Here is an 18,618-nt window from a genome sequence, read left to right as displayed (position 1 = left end):
AAAAAAAAAAAAAGAAAATCAAAATTAAAAATAAAACATATTTTTATATCATAATCTTTTTAAAATTTTTCGACAACAAACACAAATATATCCAATTGCCCAAAATTCCCCTCGACAAAGGAGAAGGAAAAAAAAATTATCGAGCACAAAGAGTTAATGCAACCCAACGTGAATAATCCGCAAAAAGATACGCACGGTGCTTGCGGATGTCTCGCGAAAATAGCATGCTTAAACTCGCCGAACAGAGGAATGGCTGTCGCCGTATACGCGTTGCAACCAAACTATAAAACCTCAAATTCAGATTTCGCTCCTTAAATTATTCTTAAGGGTTCGAAACACACTCCACGACCCCCCTCCCTATCGAAGGATTGTTCGTTTTCGCGAAACGGGACAGGGTCGGAGTCGGCGACGCGAAAAAATACATCCAGAATTAGGTACCCTTGAATCTCTTCTTTGAAACAGCATACGGGGAACGAAAGCGAGTGCACTCGTCACTCAAACGCCGAAATTCAAACAACTTTCTTCCCCCAGCCTTTCTCTTCGATGACCTTCCGAGGACGTCGTTCCTCCACGCCAGTGTACGCATATGTATACGCTATCGTTCGAGAGTATCCGGACATATGTTCACTTCTAACAGAAAGTTATTTTAATTTTGAAAAGACAAAAGAAATTACAATAATTCATTCTTGGGATCGGTACATTTGTACCGTGAAATTAATTTAAGAAAATTCTTTTTTTCTAATTCAATTAATCCTGTTAATTAATACGATATGAAAAAAATTCATTTTTATATAATATAGGATTAAAATATATATTTATATATTTGAAATATAAAAATTCTTAATTACATTAAATTGTTTCTATTCATATTCTCATGCCATTTCATTCAGATAGTTCAATTTATAAATTATTTATGTCTATTAAATTATAATATATATGAAAATAATAAATACAAAATTAATATTTAATTTAAATGCCTCTAAGCATTATTAATTTTATGTATAAGATAAATTTCAATTTACAACTGACTTATTGACTCTGAAAAAAAAAAAAAAAAATGATACATTAATTCATCTTTAATTTCTTACAAATTATTATATTACAAATTATAACTAATATATGCCAGGATATTTAATGAAAGTAGTAAATACCTACGACATGTTCCACTCGAGACGGATGACGTGCGCGTAAATTCGCGTATACCCATACCTCCAAGATTTCCCTCGACGCCTCGACTTTTCACACGTTTTTGAGCATTTGCAGATCCTTGCACTTGAGCTTTTAAATAGACGTCATAAATCGTCCGCATTAGTACAAGTGCTCGCTTCGATCGAAGACGAATCGTGGACCCGGTCGCCGAAGATAAATCGTGCACGATCAATTTTCTAATTAAACGCCGCGCAAATTGGACGGGTCTCATAATGCCGCGCTTATTCCAGCCTTATCTACTTTCGTACAGCCTTCATTGTACACCTCGCCTATGTTATCGCCTATGCCCAATCTAGTTACAAAAACCTCAGGCGTCGATTTCGTTTCTCTTCGAATTTCCGAGAAACGAGCAATAAAGAAGGAAATGGTAAAGGAAAATTACGATATTACGTTCCAGTTCTTTTCTCCGAAACCAGCTTCCATTCGTTCAGTGGTTCTCAATCATTTTAATTAAATCTTTTTAACACTTATGCCATTAAAATAAAATAATTACATTTTCAATTAAATCATTATGATCCCGTTCAATCCTTTTGTGTCTCTACGTAAATTTTACTTTAGTGCTTTCAATAATCTGTTTGGACAAAGAAATTTTATCTCAACTTGCATATTCGAATATTGCAAACAGGATTATTGCTTATTTATCAAATACACTTATTTGATAACAAAAAATTAGATTGCTCGCAATTTATGCACGATGATTCTCTTAACACGAACATTTTCTCAAAGGATACGCCGACGAGATAATTTCAAAGGTTTGATTACCGATGAATATGGCCGCCAAACATTTATAGATCGCGACTCTTTATTTATAAAATAACCACAGATCGAAAATGAATCTCAGCCTATAAATATTTGAGAACCGCTATTTTATATCCAATGTTATGTGATAAGAAAACATTCGTGTATCAACTTTTTCAAGTTACCTTCGTTTACGAAATTTCCTTTGGTCCAACGAGAAAATCTTTTACTTTTGTTGAAAAAGATTCTTTTGCAATCGATATTTGGTAAATGAATTAAAATATTACAAAAGGAAATTACATCTCATAAAAGTAGAAAAACATTGCATCAAATTATCAATATTTTTATTATCAAATAGATATTATTGCGGGTACGATAAAATGATCAGATTATACTTTACCTGAATTTTAAAATCGTTAATGTGCAGACAGATCTGATATATAATATGATTACGAGATAAGAATCCAAATTCTCAAAAAATCCCAGATCGGGATGTACTATTGTAATTCTTACTTGTCCTTTGGTGAGAGAAGAGCGATGCGACAGAGACGGATTACAGAACAAAAAGCTCCAATCGCGATTCATCGTCCAGCAACGAGAAAGTCGCGTGATCTGGACACCTTTTATCATTCGATCACACCAAGAATGACAACGAAGGAGCCACGAAATCATATGAGAATATGCTTTTCCTTTTTTATTTCTTGATTTTGTTTCAATTTTAAAAATTTATAAAAGCTCCTACATCGATTTATTTCAGCATAAAATCTATTTTAGGATATCTGTAAATCGTATGCTTAAATCTTCTTAAATATGATTTTAATTTGGTGATTTTATCTATGCATCGAACTGAACTTTCTCTTTCCAGTCATACATCTCTTTTTCTTTCAATTCTGAACGAAATAATAGAGAAATATGAAAAAGAAAAGGTTCATAATTCGTTAATACCTATATTTTCAAAGTTAAAAACAATATATGAAATTAAATCGAAACAAAAAATTATTTATAATTTTGAAAATATTAATTTTTCGATCCACGTTTATTTTAGAACTTTTACACCATTTGACGTACTTTTTTTTTTTTTTTTTTAATCCCCATGTTTGCCCACAAAACGTGGAAAAAAATTTTTTTTTCGTTTTTTTTTGGTAAAAAGGGGGTTAAAAAAAAAAAAAAAGCACGCCAACGGGGGAAAAAGTTTTAAAAAAAACGGGGACCAAAAAATTAATTTTTCGGTCCCCGTTTATTTTAGAACTTTTACACCATTTGACGCACTTTTTTTTTTTTTTTTTTTAATCACCATGTATGCACACATAACGTAGAAAAAGATTATTTTTAATCGACAAATAACCACTCACACTTCCACGAATTCATTCGTCTTTTTATAGCTCGGTAAATCAACAGATCCGTACTCACTCGTAACCAGTACGAACCGCTAACTGTACGCAGAAATGCATAAACATAGATTGAATAATAGAAAACCTGTACCTCGAACCAGACGACAACTCTCCTTGCAAAGGTTGTTCGCGTGCGTCGCAATGCGTTTCGTATGCGTGTTATAGTATAATTTAACCCGTCAAAGATCATTGTCGCGCTAGCTATTCGAGCGGTTATATACCGACGATCAAAGAACACACGTAATTAACCGATGTATTATAGTTTGCTAATATTTTTCTTCCTGCGGTTAAGGTCGAAGACCTTGCGTCCCACGACCGAGCCCATTCATCCACTCCTACTGTATTAAGGTGAGCCAACGTCTAATTGCCAACTACGAAATATTTGCATCGCTGAAATCCGGTGAGTAAAGTGGGTCGACCGATAAAACAGTGCCAACAGGACAACTTCTTCCTTTTATCAGAAATTATTCCGATACGACACGTTACAATTTCTCCGATTACCCCGCCGGTCATGGAGTCAGAATTATCGGCAATACGCATAATGACCGGTATGCCGAGTAGTTTATTTATAGTCATTCGAGGCAGACAGCCACTATGAACGATGTAAACGTTTCACAGAGAAGTGACTGTGGAACGTCAGGGCTTATTGATCGTTACGTCTAGTACTATTCTGACCGCTGTCTTGATTGTCAATGCACTAAAAAGAAAGAGGAACGATTCGAGGAATTAAATTGATGCATTGAGCGTTAATATATTCGTGGAACACATTTTTTTCGAAGGGTCGATTCCAGGAGCCAAAATAAATATGGTATGAAAAAATGTCGGTTGAAATCCTTGCCACACTACTCTCTTCGCTTCGTAACGTACACTACTCTTGAACTACTTCGAAATCAACTCTCTCCGGACTTGTATATTCTCGTTTTAAAGACGATAAAAAAAAGGATATATAAAACACGTTTCTTCTTTTTATAATAGCCAAACATCATCATCCTTTTTTCACACACACTTTTTGAGGATGATAAAGATTCAAAATTCATGGCACGAGATCAAAATATACTTAATTATAACACTTCGAAACAACGCTTGACGATATACCAGAACGATCCCATCAGTTTCATTCATTCATTCATCCAACTCTAGCGGTATCACGCTCTTTCGACGCGCCATCTAGGTCCCTAGCATTGGTCGCCTAGTTTTCACGTGCCTTGCTTGCCATACGGAGAGTAGAATAATAATTCTACGTTTCACAACATTTCCCCCGAAGACAATGGCCGGCCGTAGACGTTACCGTGACTTCACAGTGGAAGACGCTTGAAACGGAAAGGGATCTGAAGAGGTGGAAGAGAAGCGTGCCCAATTGTTCTTTGGAAAAAAAAAAAAAAAAAGACCGGCCGTGTCGACAGAGGGCGGCCAGAAGCAACCCTGGGCCGGGTTAAGAGTTCTCTTCCCTCCCAACGACGCCACGTCTACCTTTCTCCACGCTAGACAGAGTGTTGGCAATTTGAAGAGTACAATTGTAACTATGCAACGCGTACGGATTAATTAGCGCGGAATCACCGGAATTTTTCGTTATTATCATTCTACGCGATCAATGACTCGGCAGACCTTCGCACAGTTTTTTTTTCTCTCCCTCTCGAAATAACGCGAGCAATCGGCACTCTCTCTGTCTCGTTCAGGATTCATTGTCTTTTTTTTTTTCCCTCTTTTTTCGTCCTTCTCTCTCCGCGTGTCTCTCTCGTTTATTCAGCTATACGACCGAGTGGAGTGAACGCGCTCTGGAGTATCACAGATAGTCATTTTAACGGAAACACGAGCGTATGGATGTTCATATATCGTGTTGTGTAATCTTTCGATGTGCACGAATCCTGAATATTTTTCGTGAATCGATCTAATACTGATTTATTTATTATTTCCTGTATGCGGTGGCATGTCTAATTCAATGATCATAATCATTTTGTTATATAGTATTGATTCAAAAGACGGATATTTAAGAATTTAGAAAATTAATCCAGTTATTATAATGGAAATTGAATTAATTTTTCTAACTGTTTTGGAAGAAGTATTGAAGAAGCGGATTTCCATAATATTAAGTCACAGCTTATTCTGCATATGAATGCATTTATGTATAATGTAATAATTCAAAAAACAGCGGTATCTAAACAAATTTAAATAATGTATATTAGATGTACATATGCACAACATGTATATTGTGACGTGTCTTTTTCAAATTTGTTTTCTTCGCAGAAATTATATTGATTTACAATTGAAAATTATTGCTGTGACACAAATTATGGTAAATAAATGTATAATAAAAATCCATAGTTTATGGTTATTTGAATCAAACATTTTATACAATTAAGATGCAAGATATATTTGAGAGTAATATCTTCGAGAATAATATATTCTCGAAAATATTTTTTATAAATAGCTAATTGAAAATGATTTTTACCATCATATTTACCATTAAAGTAAAGGATAATTTAATTTAAAATTCATTGAAATATTTCGTATCATCTTGATACGATAAAAAAATCTCAATAATACGAGTAAAACAAAATAAAGTAAAAAATATAAAAAAAATTGTAAATACAATTAAATCGATGCATGCAAATCATAAATAACGTTGACCATTCTTGAATCGAGCCAACAGTATATATCAAGAAGTGGTAGAAATAGCTCGTGACTATATAAATATCTAGATACTACTGTAATTGGAAGAAGTTCAGGTCAAGGACGAGATATAATAGAATCGAGATTTTTATTCCATCAGTCAGTATTTTCTTTATAATTTGATGAGAGATAAACATTTTGTACGATCAAAATTTTTTTTTTAAAAATGTAATAACTTCCATGCATCCCATTTTCGAGCAATGTCAACTATTTTTAAGACATTTCAAGTTTCATCCGTCGAAAATAAAGAAGATAAAAAGAAGATAATTACGAGTCACGGTGGAAGAAATTAATTAAACTCGATCGAAATTTAAATGCAAATCCGAGTGTTCGAAAATACATGATCACTGTCAACTTCAATATCTCGAGATTTCATCGATCTCCTTGTTCGAATATTTAAATGATATTAAACAATTTACAAGTTTTGCTTTTATCGAATGAACGTTAGGATATTCGTTAAGTATTTTTCCCTTTCGAGAAAACGAAATCCCTGTTCTCCCCGAGGAGGACCCTCAAAGGCTTCTTCTCTCCCCTGCTTCGTCGTTTGCAACGGGGTCGTGGTCTCGTTATCTCGAGTCAATGCAATCCGACACTGATTCATCCTGTTCTTTTTTTCTCTCTTTCTCTCGTTTCCTTCTCCTTTTTAATTGAAAGCCGCGTGAATCACGACGAGATTTGTCATACACCGGGAGGCAAAAACAATCGTTGCCACAGCGGCAGAAGGACCACAGCCAGTAATCTGCTCTTTGATATTAACGGAGGATGCGACCGTGATAAGAGGAGTACGTGGGCACGTTTATCGCTGCCCTCTTTTTCCCTAAAGTTGCCACAAAAATACGAGCGTATTGTCTACTCCATGGAGGAGAGCCGGTATCCGAAGAATCCATTCGTGGTAAATCGACGTTTTTTATGGCTTCAGTCAGTAACAGAAACTATGTATAGTTTATATGTATTACCATAGTTACTGCTGTTCTTCTTATTTGTATTTGTTACATTTTTTACGTATAAAAGCGATGTTTTTTAATTTTGTGGAAAAATACATTACATGTCACTTCACTGTGATTCAAAACTAAGATAAAATGTAAATGTATTTAAATAATAATTATTTAAAAATAAAGAACTCGTTTTATATTTTTTTGTAGTTTCTGTTTTCCTTGATAGTTGGGAAATATAGTACGATATAATAATAATAATGTTTCGAATTATTATTCTCGTAATTCTTATTCACTTTTTTCTCGTAAGAGCATAAATGTCAAATACCAATGATTATAAAATGTAATATAAGTCAGTGCACAATATTTCTTATTTTGAGATATTTAGACATTCGTTTGGAAGTATTGGAAAATATTTTTCCAAAATAAAACATATTTTACAAAATACGCGCTCTTATTTATTGATTATTAAAATTTTATGAATAACTTGTATATCTTAATTGATGATTTATGACAAAAAAATGAATTTTTTATTAACAAAACAAATTGAAAATAATTGTATTTACTTATAATTTCAATTTTACTCGATTAATTTTTATTCTGCTTCAACAACTAAATTTTCAGATTCTGATATTTTAATAATTTTAAAATAATAATTATTTAATTAAATTTAATATAATTAAGACAAAATTTTTAATAACAAAATGTCAATGATATAAACTGTAATTATACTTCACATAACGTGAAACAAATGGAAATTACAATTTTTTAAAACTACCGACTTACACCACATTTATAATCATCAATTACAAATATCAATTTATCTCGTTTCCACAAAGATTTACTAATATTTCAATTTTATCTCACAGCTTGCCTCACTTTCAAACAACGGTCAATTCTATCACGAGTGAAAACAAAAAAAGAAAAAAAAAAGCGACGAATTCACAGCACGTACGAGATTAAGCAAGAACTCAATAACTAATCGAGTTTCCTACCATCATAACTTAACTCGTTCTATCATCCCAGCCAACATGCAACGTGCTACACAAAATGGTATATAACAAGCTATAATTATGCACTAAAGTTAGAAACTAATGTCGCGAATCTAACGGGCGCCACTCGTGCTATATTAGGAAGGTTCCAAGTGGTAATATCGCGGATTGAGGACGGGATCGAGTGTGCAACCTAGTGATTTAAAACACTTCAAATTGTCTCGAAATCTCGTCGTATGTACGACGAAAAATTTCGAATATAATTTAAATAAACTCTACAACTCTACAATAATACGAAATTTGGGAGTAAGTTATAAAATTTTAACTTTGAATATTTATTATAAATTATAATAGGTAAATTGCAATATTTATTATTTATCTTCTAGTACGAATCGTTAAAATAACACCAATTATAAATTCTTTAATTCGTATAGAACATCATATTATTCGATAAATCAAACGAAAGCGAATGATACGAAATAGAATTGTAAATGGGACACCCTGTAGATACCGAAGACTGTCGTACAATGTCTATGGATTAATATCTCAGGGACTAATAAATATTCGAAGCTAAAATTTCAAATCTAAGATCCCTTTCTCCCTATCTCTCCTTTAAATTTCAAATAGCTTTATTGTGAAGTGAATATTCTATAATCTTAAAAATATATCAAATCATTTAGATTCGAACGAGATCCATGGCTGGTGCAATACATTTATATTTCATTATGTCGTCACAAGCAGCGAAAATCGGACATTCGCTTACGCAATAGGAGCGTTACGTGCATACATAACGAGATGTGCCGCGTGTTATATACGGGAAAGGAATGGAACAGTCGAATTCTGGCCGTGTAACGGGGCCCAAACCCGTGAACGATCCCCGTATGCAAAGCGATATCGGATCTGGAGACGATCCTAAATCTACCTGATTTTTGTTGAAACGTTCTTGAAAACGTTTAATGCCAAAGTTCGCGAGGAATCGAAGGAAGATCGCTTCGCGTGTCTTCGCGAAATTGATCGAAACTCGTGCGAAGGTTAAGCTCGTCCACCTGTCTCCGCGAGTAAAGCAATTTGAAGGAGAAACCGTTCGAAGATAAGGCGTTTCGTGATTCTTGGGATTATCCTGTGATCTTTCTGGAAGTTTTATTTATTATTGGTTTAATCAATGTTTCTATCGAGAAACTAGATTTCATTTCTAGGTATTTCTCTTTGATTAAGTATATGTTAAAATATTTTTGAAAATCTAGAAAATCTATCTGGAAAGAGGTTAGATTTTCGTACAAGTAAGATAATTTCAAAAGGATAATTTTTAAAGAAAAATAATAATACATATTTATAGGTATTTTTAATAGTTAATGATTGGTTAATTGATATTTGAGATAGTTGAGAATTTAATTTTTTTTTTTAAAATCTTATAATAAGTGATTCTTTGCAAGTGAATTTTTAAAATGATATTGCTTATGGAATATATAATTAATATTTATCCTAACAAAGAGAATGATAAAACTTCAAATTTCTTTGGAAGATAGATAGGATCTTTTAATTAAGAAATATACTTTTGATTGTAATATATAAATGTTCCAAGAATTCTTTTTTTTTTTATTATACAGATTTCATCTATCTTCTTAGAACTTTTATGATTTCAAAATAATCAAAGTGATTTACACTTATATATGATATTTTATTATTTGTAAAATTTTATACATATTTTGTTCTAGTTTTCCAAAATAGATAAACACGTCTGGAAAGCAAACAGTTTGAAAATAAACTTGCTATTTTAATTTATTTGATTTCGATAATTTTAGCAATGTTTCTGTTTTAACATTTTACAATTGTCAATCTATCTACTTTTTCATATCGTATAATTAACTATCAACGAAAATAAAATTAATGTAAAATATGAATTTAAAATATAATCATTTAAAAACCATTTCAAAAATCTCTTAGATTGTACATACGATACTTATAATTATTTTATTCGAGCAAATCATTACCTCATACCATCAATTCTTTATTAAACAAATAAACAAAATTTATAATCTTAATAAACTTAACTATCGACATGAGTATCCCTATTAGCCTTTATTATGCGGCGACCAATAATGCATTCTTACACATTTGAAAATGCTAAGTATCCTACACATTGCGACACTGTTTCAAGAAGAAACACTTGCCTCGAGGGAACGAGGCATTTGATACAATCGGAGTACCGCACTGCGCGAAAAGAATCGCGTCGTGGCTGCAATTAGAAATCGATACGTCAATTAGGAGTTTCCAAATACGACAGACACGGATCCCCAACATCTTGTGACTATTTTTCGAACGAACATTCCATGGAAATCCTTTGAATTTCATCGACGCAATTCCATTACGCCACGAAACGAATCGAGCCATTAAATGTAATATGCATCTTCGAGGTACAATAATCCGTCTGTGTGTTTCTTAGCGGCACGAAAGAGGCGCAGCTCGGTTTTGCGTTTATCGATCGAGCCATGGAAGAGACCGTACGACGGAGCATAAGCACGACGTCAGCTTTAATCGACGTCGTATACAGGGTGTTGATATATTCGTGGATTACTTTTCGAAAATCGATTCCACGAATTCAGAATAATTCAGAAAATTGATCTATGAAAATCTCGATCTTGTTTATTAAATTACGAGAAACTTAAGAGTTGCATCCTGCTTCGCTTCATCTAACGCGAATTTCAATCGTTTATAACTCGATAAGTTTTAAACTGATATTTTTTGTACATCAATTTTTATTTTGGTCTCTAGAATCGATCTTTCAAAGGTATACCAAGAATATATTTAACACCCTGTATACTCTATGGTCTCAAGTATAAGCTAGGGATCTTGGTCCAAGATCTTGGTTGAAGGTTTAATGAGAAAAACCCCTCTTTTGTCGCATAATTTCATTAAAGCTAGGTTTATTGATTTCCAAAGTGGAGTGGACCCGTAACGAAGCAAGCTGCATATATTTTGTATGTATTTTTTTTAAAAATGAACGTAACTTCTAACAAAAATAAATGAAAGTTTGTCTTATATCTTTATATGTAGATATAAACATGCTAAAACAGAATTGAGAAACTTGCAAGAGAAAGCAGATATATTTATAGAACGTTTAGAGAAATTAAAAAAGAATTGTCCATAAAATTATTCTTTTGATTTAAAAAAAATATATATTAATTGAAAGAAAATTTTTTTTTACATTATAATTAAGATTTATTGAATTGGCGACTCTTTTTAATTTTAATTTTTGAAATATTCATTATTGCTTTCTTGCGCCTCTAGAATGTGTGCATTGTGCCAAATGATTTTGGAATGGTCTGAAGATAATAGTCAAAGGAAGCCAAAGTAATAAGCTGCATGCGGAAGAATTATCTAATTTAAGAAACAAATAATATATCTTTTGTCTCTTGCAGTCTTTTATATATAATGTCATCGGTATTTTTGTATTGTCTTTTTCAATGTTTGATATTGAAATGATATTGGTAACGATCTGAATCAACGATAGTTAAATAAAACTATGTTATACCAAGTTCCAGTTATTTATAATTCAATAAATATGTCTCGACCAATATATTTCCATACCAATTTTTACGTTTGTTTCAACCTCCAGAATCAATCCTCGATTAAACGTATTCCAAATATATTATCAAAACAGAAGAAACATCTTATAGATAATAAAATATTAGAAGGAAAGATTCGAAAAATCTAGAAATCTTATCGCGATGACCTCAATTGCTCGAACCAATCTCGTCACTCCCCTGACGAATTTCTCCTCATATAAAAACCTTTTTAAGTCTTTGAACTTTCCGCCAGGAAATAGATTAGCTGGTCAATTAGACGCTCGTTTGCGCGTTAAACGCATATTAACGAGGCAAAGCTTTACGACAGCTTACGACCTCCCCTTTAAGAAATACCAATGATTCGTGCTAATCGTCTCGAAAAGTTCCCTCTGTTGAAATATTTCCCCGAATATCGATAAAAGGATAGATGAAGAAATCTATTCGCGCCTTTGCGGCGCCAATCACTCAAGGTAACACACACACTCCAATCGAATGTGAAACGTTCAATTGGTCAGCGTGGAACAAAGTAAGAGAAACAACAGTTCAAAACGGTCGAAATACTAAGAAGTATCATTTTTTTTTAGATGCCCACACCCACCAAACGGAACCAACCTTCTCTCTCTCCTATTCCGTACTCGGCTGCTTGTAGGCGCTTAAATGTACTCTCTCGCCTCTACGGTATTTATAGAGATTTGGCGCAATGCGTGGGTGGGGCAAGTTCGCGAGTATTCTCTTTCTCTCTTTCTCTCTCCCTTTCTGTCCGTCCTTCCGTCTTTCTCCTCTCGATCTACGCACAGCGTTCCCCGAGAGAGAAACAGTCGGTCGACAGTCATAAAAATACTACGCGCCTCCGCGGAGAGATATTCGGCGAGAAATCGAGTGAACATGCGGGAAACATTTTTTTTTCTTTTTATTATTCCCTCTCATCTCATGCGATATAATTTGGTTAGAGACCGAACGGCGTCTTGAGGAGGATACTCTTTTATCCTTTTTTCTGTCTTTTTGACCGACTGATGGTATGGCGAATGAAATTTTTCGCTTCGATTCGATTGCATTGGTGCGATTGATTAATTATTGTCACGGTTCGTTTGTTCACAGAAAAAAGGGGAATTTATTCGTTCGAAAAAAAAGAAATATAATCGAGAAAAAGATTAACTTGTTAAACCGATTAATCCTCGTCTTGAGATCAAACTTAATAATTATCGTTCAATTAAGAGATTTTTAAATTAAGCTTGATATTATAATTGTATATTTCCTATTTATATTTCAAGAAAAAGTTGAATATAATGTTAATGTATATAAATGTTGATGTAAGGATTAAATTTTATAATTTAAAAGAATATGTATTTTTTATGAATATATACCTTATCCTAAAGTTTATACGATACACAGAATCTAGCATTGCATTTCTTGCAATGGTATTTCTGTTTGAAAAAAAAAATGAAATTAGAATTGAAAGAAGATATACTTTTGAAATTAGAAGAACTTCTTTAAATTAAGAATTTATTTAAAAATAACTATTCGAATTGATGGATTGATTTGACTTTTTATAATAATAAATAATAAATTATACATTAATTGCTAGATTTACATATTAACGAATACGATAAATTCATTACCGCGTACGAGGTTTTGGTTACAGTGGATGCATTTTCAAATGAGTTAGCGTTCTAATGAGTTCATCAAAACAATCAAATAAGTAGATTTTTATACAAATAATTATATTGTATGCATACATTCCCGTTCTTCAGATATTTTATGAGTTCGACCCATTATACATTTCAAATTTATTCGTTCGTCTGAAAACTCATCCACTGTAACTACGTTCTAAAATGCACAATGTAATTGCACTTTTGGCATAATTACCATAATACCGATAATAATAATTAACAAACACCAATAACATTGACTGCAACTTGAATTTTCAATTTTCGAAAATTTTCCAAACGAAAAACATTCATCATTCGAAATATTACACACGTTTAAAAATGGATCAACGTTAGAAAAGAAAAAATTGATTTCCTTTTAATCCAAGGAAAAATACGATCCTCCTTAAGAAGGATGAAAAGTTTCGGGATGAGAGAATGAAAAAAATTCAAGTGCAAGTTCCCCGCCGGTTGGCATCTCGCTGAGCGACCTCGACACGCGTGTTCTGCCTTAAAGAAATGCACTCTCGGCATATAGCAACGTCACGGCGAAAACCGGCTGCAAAAGGGACACACGCTGTTTAAGGAAAGAAGGAGCGACTCGAAAGAGCGAGCAGTCCCGCCAGAAACCCGGAGATTTTTCTTTGCCACCGCGAACCTTGTTCCCCACCTTAGGGACGGACCCGTTCGAGCAAGACTCTTCTGAAGACCTCCTCTTCCTACCGATATTAATTCGAAATTCTATGGACGAGAGCCGGTGCCTTGGATAACGAGCGATGCGCGATCACATGGAACGCCGCACACTGGAACGAAAAACCTCACTGTTCTTGTGAGGAACGGTCTAACAAGGGCTGTTTCAACAGAATTACCTGATAAAATTTCGATGAAATTTGGCATATTGATGAGTTGCAATAAGTGTTATCAGAATCAAGAAAAAATTCTGTTTTTGAATGAATGAAACTTGATGAATAAATAGAGTATAATGGCAGAGTAATTTTTACAGAAAAATATTCAAAGTGATAGTTTATTATAAAATTGCTTTGTATATAAAAACTTTAAATTATAAGATATTATATGATTCAGATTTAACTGTTCTATCACTTTGAAAAATATCCAAAATTGTATTCATAATGTGAAAAAGAAAAAAATGTTGAAATTTTGTTTTTCCAATATTTCATTAAAAGTAAAATATCCATTATGCTTTATATTCATACAAACTTTCACTGAAATAAGATTTTTTTGATAATTTTCTTAAGGTAACATGCAGAATCTATCTCTCTTTTCTATCTACTTTTTAATACCGTTGAAAAGATGAGAAGAACTTTAGAAAAAAGTAACATGGTACAATTCTGTTATCAGTGGTGAAAAAGGAAACGTCTCCAGCTAACATTTCAAGAATTCTTCGAATACATAGGATATATGAAAGCGAAGCAAAGAGGTATATATACGGAGAAAGACGGAGAAGCAAATGATTGTGGAGAGAATCAAAAGGAGCAACGTGAGAACGTAATAAAAAAGTAGTAAAATGGTTAAAGAATACAAACTTCGTGTTGAATGATGAGATTCCCTGAGTAAAAAAAGCGAGAATCACGAGAGAAGTGAATAATGGAAAGATGAGAACCTTAAGGACATTTTCAATCGTGTACATTCTTAATATCCATTTCCTGTGTTGCTAAATATATTATAAATAACTATTAATTAAGATTAAAATTATAAGATGAAAATAAATAGATATACATAATCTCTTGATAAAAATTAATATTAATTATACAAATCTATACTTTGTATATCTTTAATAATTGGAAAATTAAAAAATCTAAAATTCATCATTTTGATTAATGTTATAAACATTTTTATATTTTTTTTTCCAATGAATATTTCAAATTTTTATCTAAAATGCACAATCTTATTAACTTAAGTGTGCAATTAGGTTAGGTTAGGTTAATAAGATTTGTCTGTATCTAATAGAATACTATTAAAACAAACAGTACTTAATGACGGTCCAGAAAATGTATGGAGGAAAAGGTTTCTGGAAATCAGAATATTATGAGAATTCTTGGACACAAAGCATGTAATCATGCAAACATCTTCCTTCGTCTCCCCGCTTGGGGCTAGTTACCGGTTGTGTCCATGGTACGTGGGAACTACGAGTCCCAGACACCATTTCAAATTTCGAATTCGAATGGATTTCATTTTATATTACAAGGCAACCGTGAAATCTCGTTCAAGTGACTTGCACATTAACGAACGAATCCTTCTCTTTTCGCACTCATAATTTTCAAATACGTTCCGAATTATTATTATTAAGATTTTAATCGTTTGAAGAAAAAAAATATTTGATGAATTAATTTTCTTTCAGTGATTCTAAAAATGATAATCTATTAATATTAAATAACTAAGAAATTCTCTCTTTATGTGATAGAAAAATATATAATAAAATAAAGAAGAAATCTGTAAAAGCATTATTCTTTAAATTAGCTACAAATAAAACTTAAAATTGAATATGGTACATAAAATTAAGGAGTGTATATTTTATTGTTCAAAATCGTTTATAAAATCAATAATTTTTCTCTGAGCAAAGTAAAAATAGTTATTTCAATGAATAAAAGTATTTTTTTTAAAAAAAAAAAAGAAGAAACAGAGCATTCTCAATTATCTAATAATCTATTGTAACCTATAAAGTTTATCTAGAAAATACAACTGAATAGAGGAATTTTACTTTATTTTTTACGTCGTATTCCCGGAAATATTTTTTTAAGATCGCATCGAATATTAAATTCCCAAAAATATATTATCATTAGCATTATCGTTCCAGATCTTTTAACGACATTCAACTTAGATACATTATTCGCTGTCGCATATTACGATAACATCATTGCAACACACAAACGATGCATCACTTTTGATGCTCCGTCTAGATACACATCGATAAGTACCGCGAAGAAGAACAATCATAAAGCTTGTAAATCACTGCCCCTGTTTCTATTCCCAAGAACGTTTAATCGTGTACACCATTTGTAATCGTCTCGATTCCTTGATCGAAGTAAGCTGAATGTTCATTGGAACGTGTACCAGTGGAAAAATATAAGTAAGAAAAATCTCGAAAACGATTATCTGTTGGGAGAAGATAACGGAGTATGATGTGTAAGAAAGAACAGCACAACAGGTAAGTGATAAGAACAATCCAGATAAGAGAGATATCCGGCGAGGTAATGTATTACAGAAAAAAATCTGGAGAAAAGAGTTACCGAACTCTAATAGATGCGTAAAAAGTCATACCGATAGATTTCTAGAAATTTATCTAAAAAAATGTGCGATCAATCGCTAAGTCGAAAGTTGAATCAAAAACGATCCAATCATTAAAGGATTAAATAAAGTATTAACACATATATCCTAAGTTGAAAGCCAAATTCTTGTGAATATCGTGAAGTTAAATATTTCTTTATCGATTGATCGATAATATGCACGATATCGATGTATTAAATAATTCTCAACAATCGAGTAAAAACAATTTTCGAGTAAGTTTGTTATCAATAAAAAATTACGCAAATATTCGTTTATCTTTTCCGAAAAATTTCTCGAATACTATTTAATTTTCTTCAATTTAAAATTCGATAAAATTTCAATAAAAAAATTCTTCCAATTCGAAGTTATCGTCCAATAAAAAATTGCGTTGAAAACAGCCCTGTAGAAGGATACATGTATGTAAAATTTAATCGGTCAAAGTTTTACGTTCCACGTTGTTAAACGGTTTACGGTCAATTTACCGGCTGGCCGAGAAACTGTCTGTGAAGTTTTTGCACAATTTGTACGCTCGAAAATTTTGCCTCCGTTATCTATAGATATTTCCTCTTTGAAAAATATCAAAAAACAATCGGGATCGCATTTTTTTCTCGCTCATCGAAATCGATTCTCGATACACGTTACCCCCCGAACGTTTGACTATCGTTTTCGAGGCGATTGATACCTTTTTAGGTACTCGAGCTCCGAATGGGAGAGACGCACCTGACCTTACGTCTCGTTTGAGACATGAACGAAGAATGTCGAGCTATGAAATCGTTGCTTAGCATACGAAATCGAGCTCGTATTTACGTTTCTAATTCCCTGTACGATTTCCAATGATAGGAAAGGAGAGAAATAGAAATCGTTGGTATTTGAAACTTGTTTGAAACGATTTAAAATTTAAGGTCATAAAAAAATGTATGTATACTTTCAAATGGAAAATTTGGCAAATTGAATACTCTTATTTTCTATTAAAATTGTTCATAATTGATCGTAATATTTGATAAGCTCTTTGATTAATTTAGATAATGTTTCCTGATATTCAATATCAACATTATTTCTTTTTTTTTTCTTCTTCAGAAAACGAAAAAGTTTCTTTTATTTACCTATTACTCAGAGGAAACAGCTCATCAAGCAGCACACCTTGCAAAACCGACGTCATTGTGATGACAATCGAGGAAACTACTACGCGACACGAAACAAATACGCGATAAACTTCGAGAAAAATTTAATAAAATAATTGTTTATTTTGCACATGAATTAACATTATTAGAAATTCAAACAAATCTAATTATAAAATGAATTAATATTAAAAAAGAATTTTTCATCTTCATGAAATTCGAATAAATCAAAAAACAAAAATTAAGATACAATTGTCAATAATGTATCTATTTTTTTTTTGCATCATTTTATATATATATATATATATATATATATATTTAAAAAAATGATTTCGTCATGATAAAGAAAGTAAGTAAATGCTCGTAACCTTCATATTTTTCCCGCCCACGTAATATTATTTCCATTTTCCGTCATTGTAATATTGAAGAATCGCGTAGGTGAACAGGAAGAATATGAGACAAATCTTGTATCTTCTTGGTTTATGAATTCAATTGGTTTATTGTAAATATTTAAGCTTAAAAACTATTGGAAATCCTTCAATATTTTTTATACAATCTCTAATCAAAATTATTTGATTAACAATTTTCTTAAACGAAGTAAAGTCTATATATTTTAAAAATTACTACTAATAATTAATAGATTATTTCATAAATAATGTTTAAAAATCTAACTTTAATAAAAAAAAATAGAACAATGATATTTTTTTATTTTTAACCTATTATATATTCTCTAACCTAACCTAATTTAACCTAACCTAACTAGTTATTAAATTATTTTATAAATAATATTTAAAAAATATTTAATAAAAAAAAAATAATAGTGCTTACTTTTAATGTTTGCTTTTAATTTCTCATTTTTGAATAAGATTTTTAATTCTTTTCAAAGAACAGATTATTTTTTCAATTAACATAGTTTTAAATTTTTTAAATTTTATTAATTTATGATCTTCATTTCAAAAATTTTGTCAATTAAAAAATTCTGAAAACGAAATACAGTAATATGTTAATATTGGATCAGAAGAATATATGTGATCTATTAATTATCGATGAAATTATTTACAATTCTTTATT

At 31.8% G+C, this 18,618-nt stretch overlaps 1 protein-coding gene across 6 annotated transcripts in view; it reads right to left on the bottom strand.

Moving 5' to 3' along the window:
* LOC102670837 (formin-binding protein 1-like) overlaps window positions 1-18,618 on the bottom strand; it is a 38,296-nt gene that overhangs the window by 16,723 nt on the left and 2,955 nt on the right. The gene's annotated exons all lie outside the window — the stretch shown is intronic.

This window comes from Apis dorsata, unplaced genomic scaffold (assembly GCF_000469605.1).
Source record: "Apis dorsata unplaced genomic scaffold, Apis dorsata 1.3 scaffold_89, whole genome shotgun sequence".
NCBI classification, from domain to species: domain Eukaryota; kingdom Metazoa; phylum Arthropoda; class Insecta; order Hymenoptera; family Apidae; genus Apis; species Apis dorsata.
The sequence above is the reverse complement of the archived record's forward strand: the minus strand, read 5'-3'. Positions and strand labels throughout refer to the sequence as shown.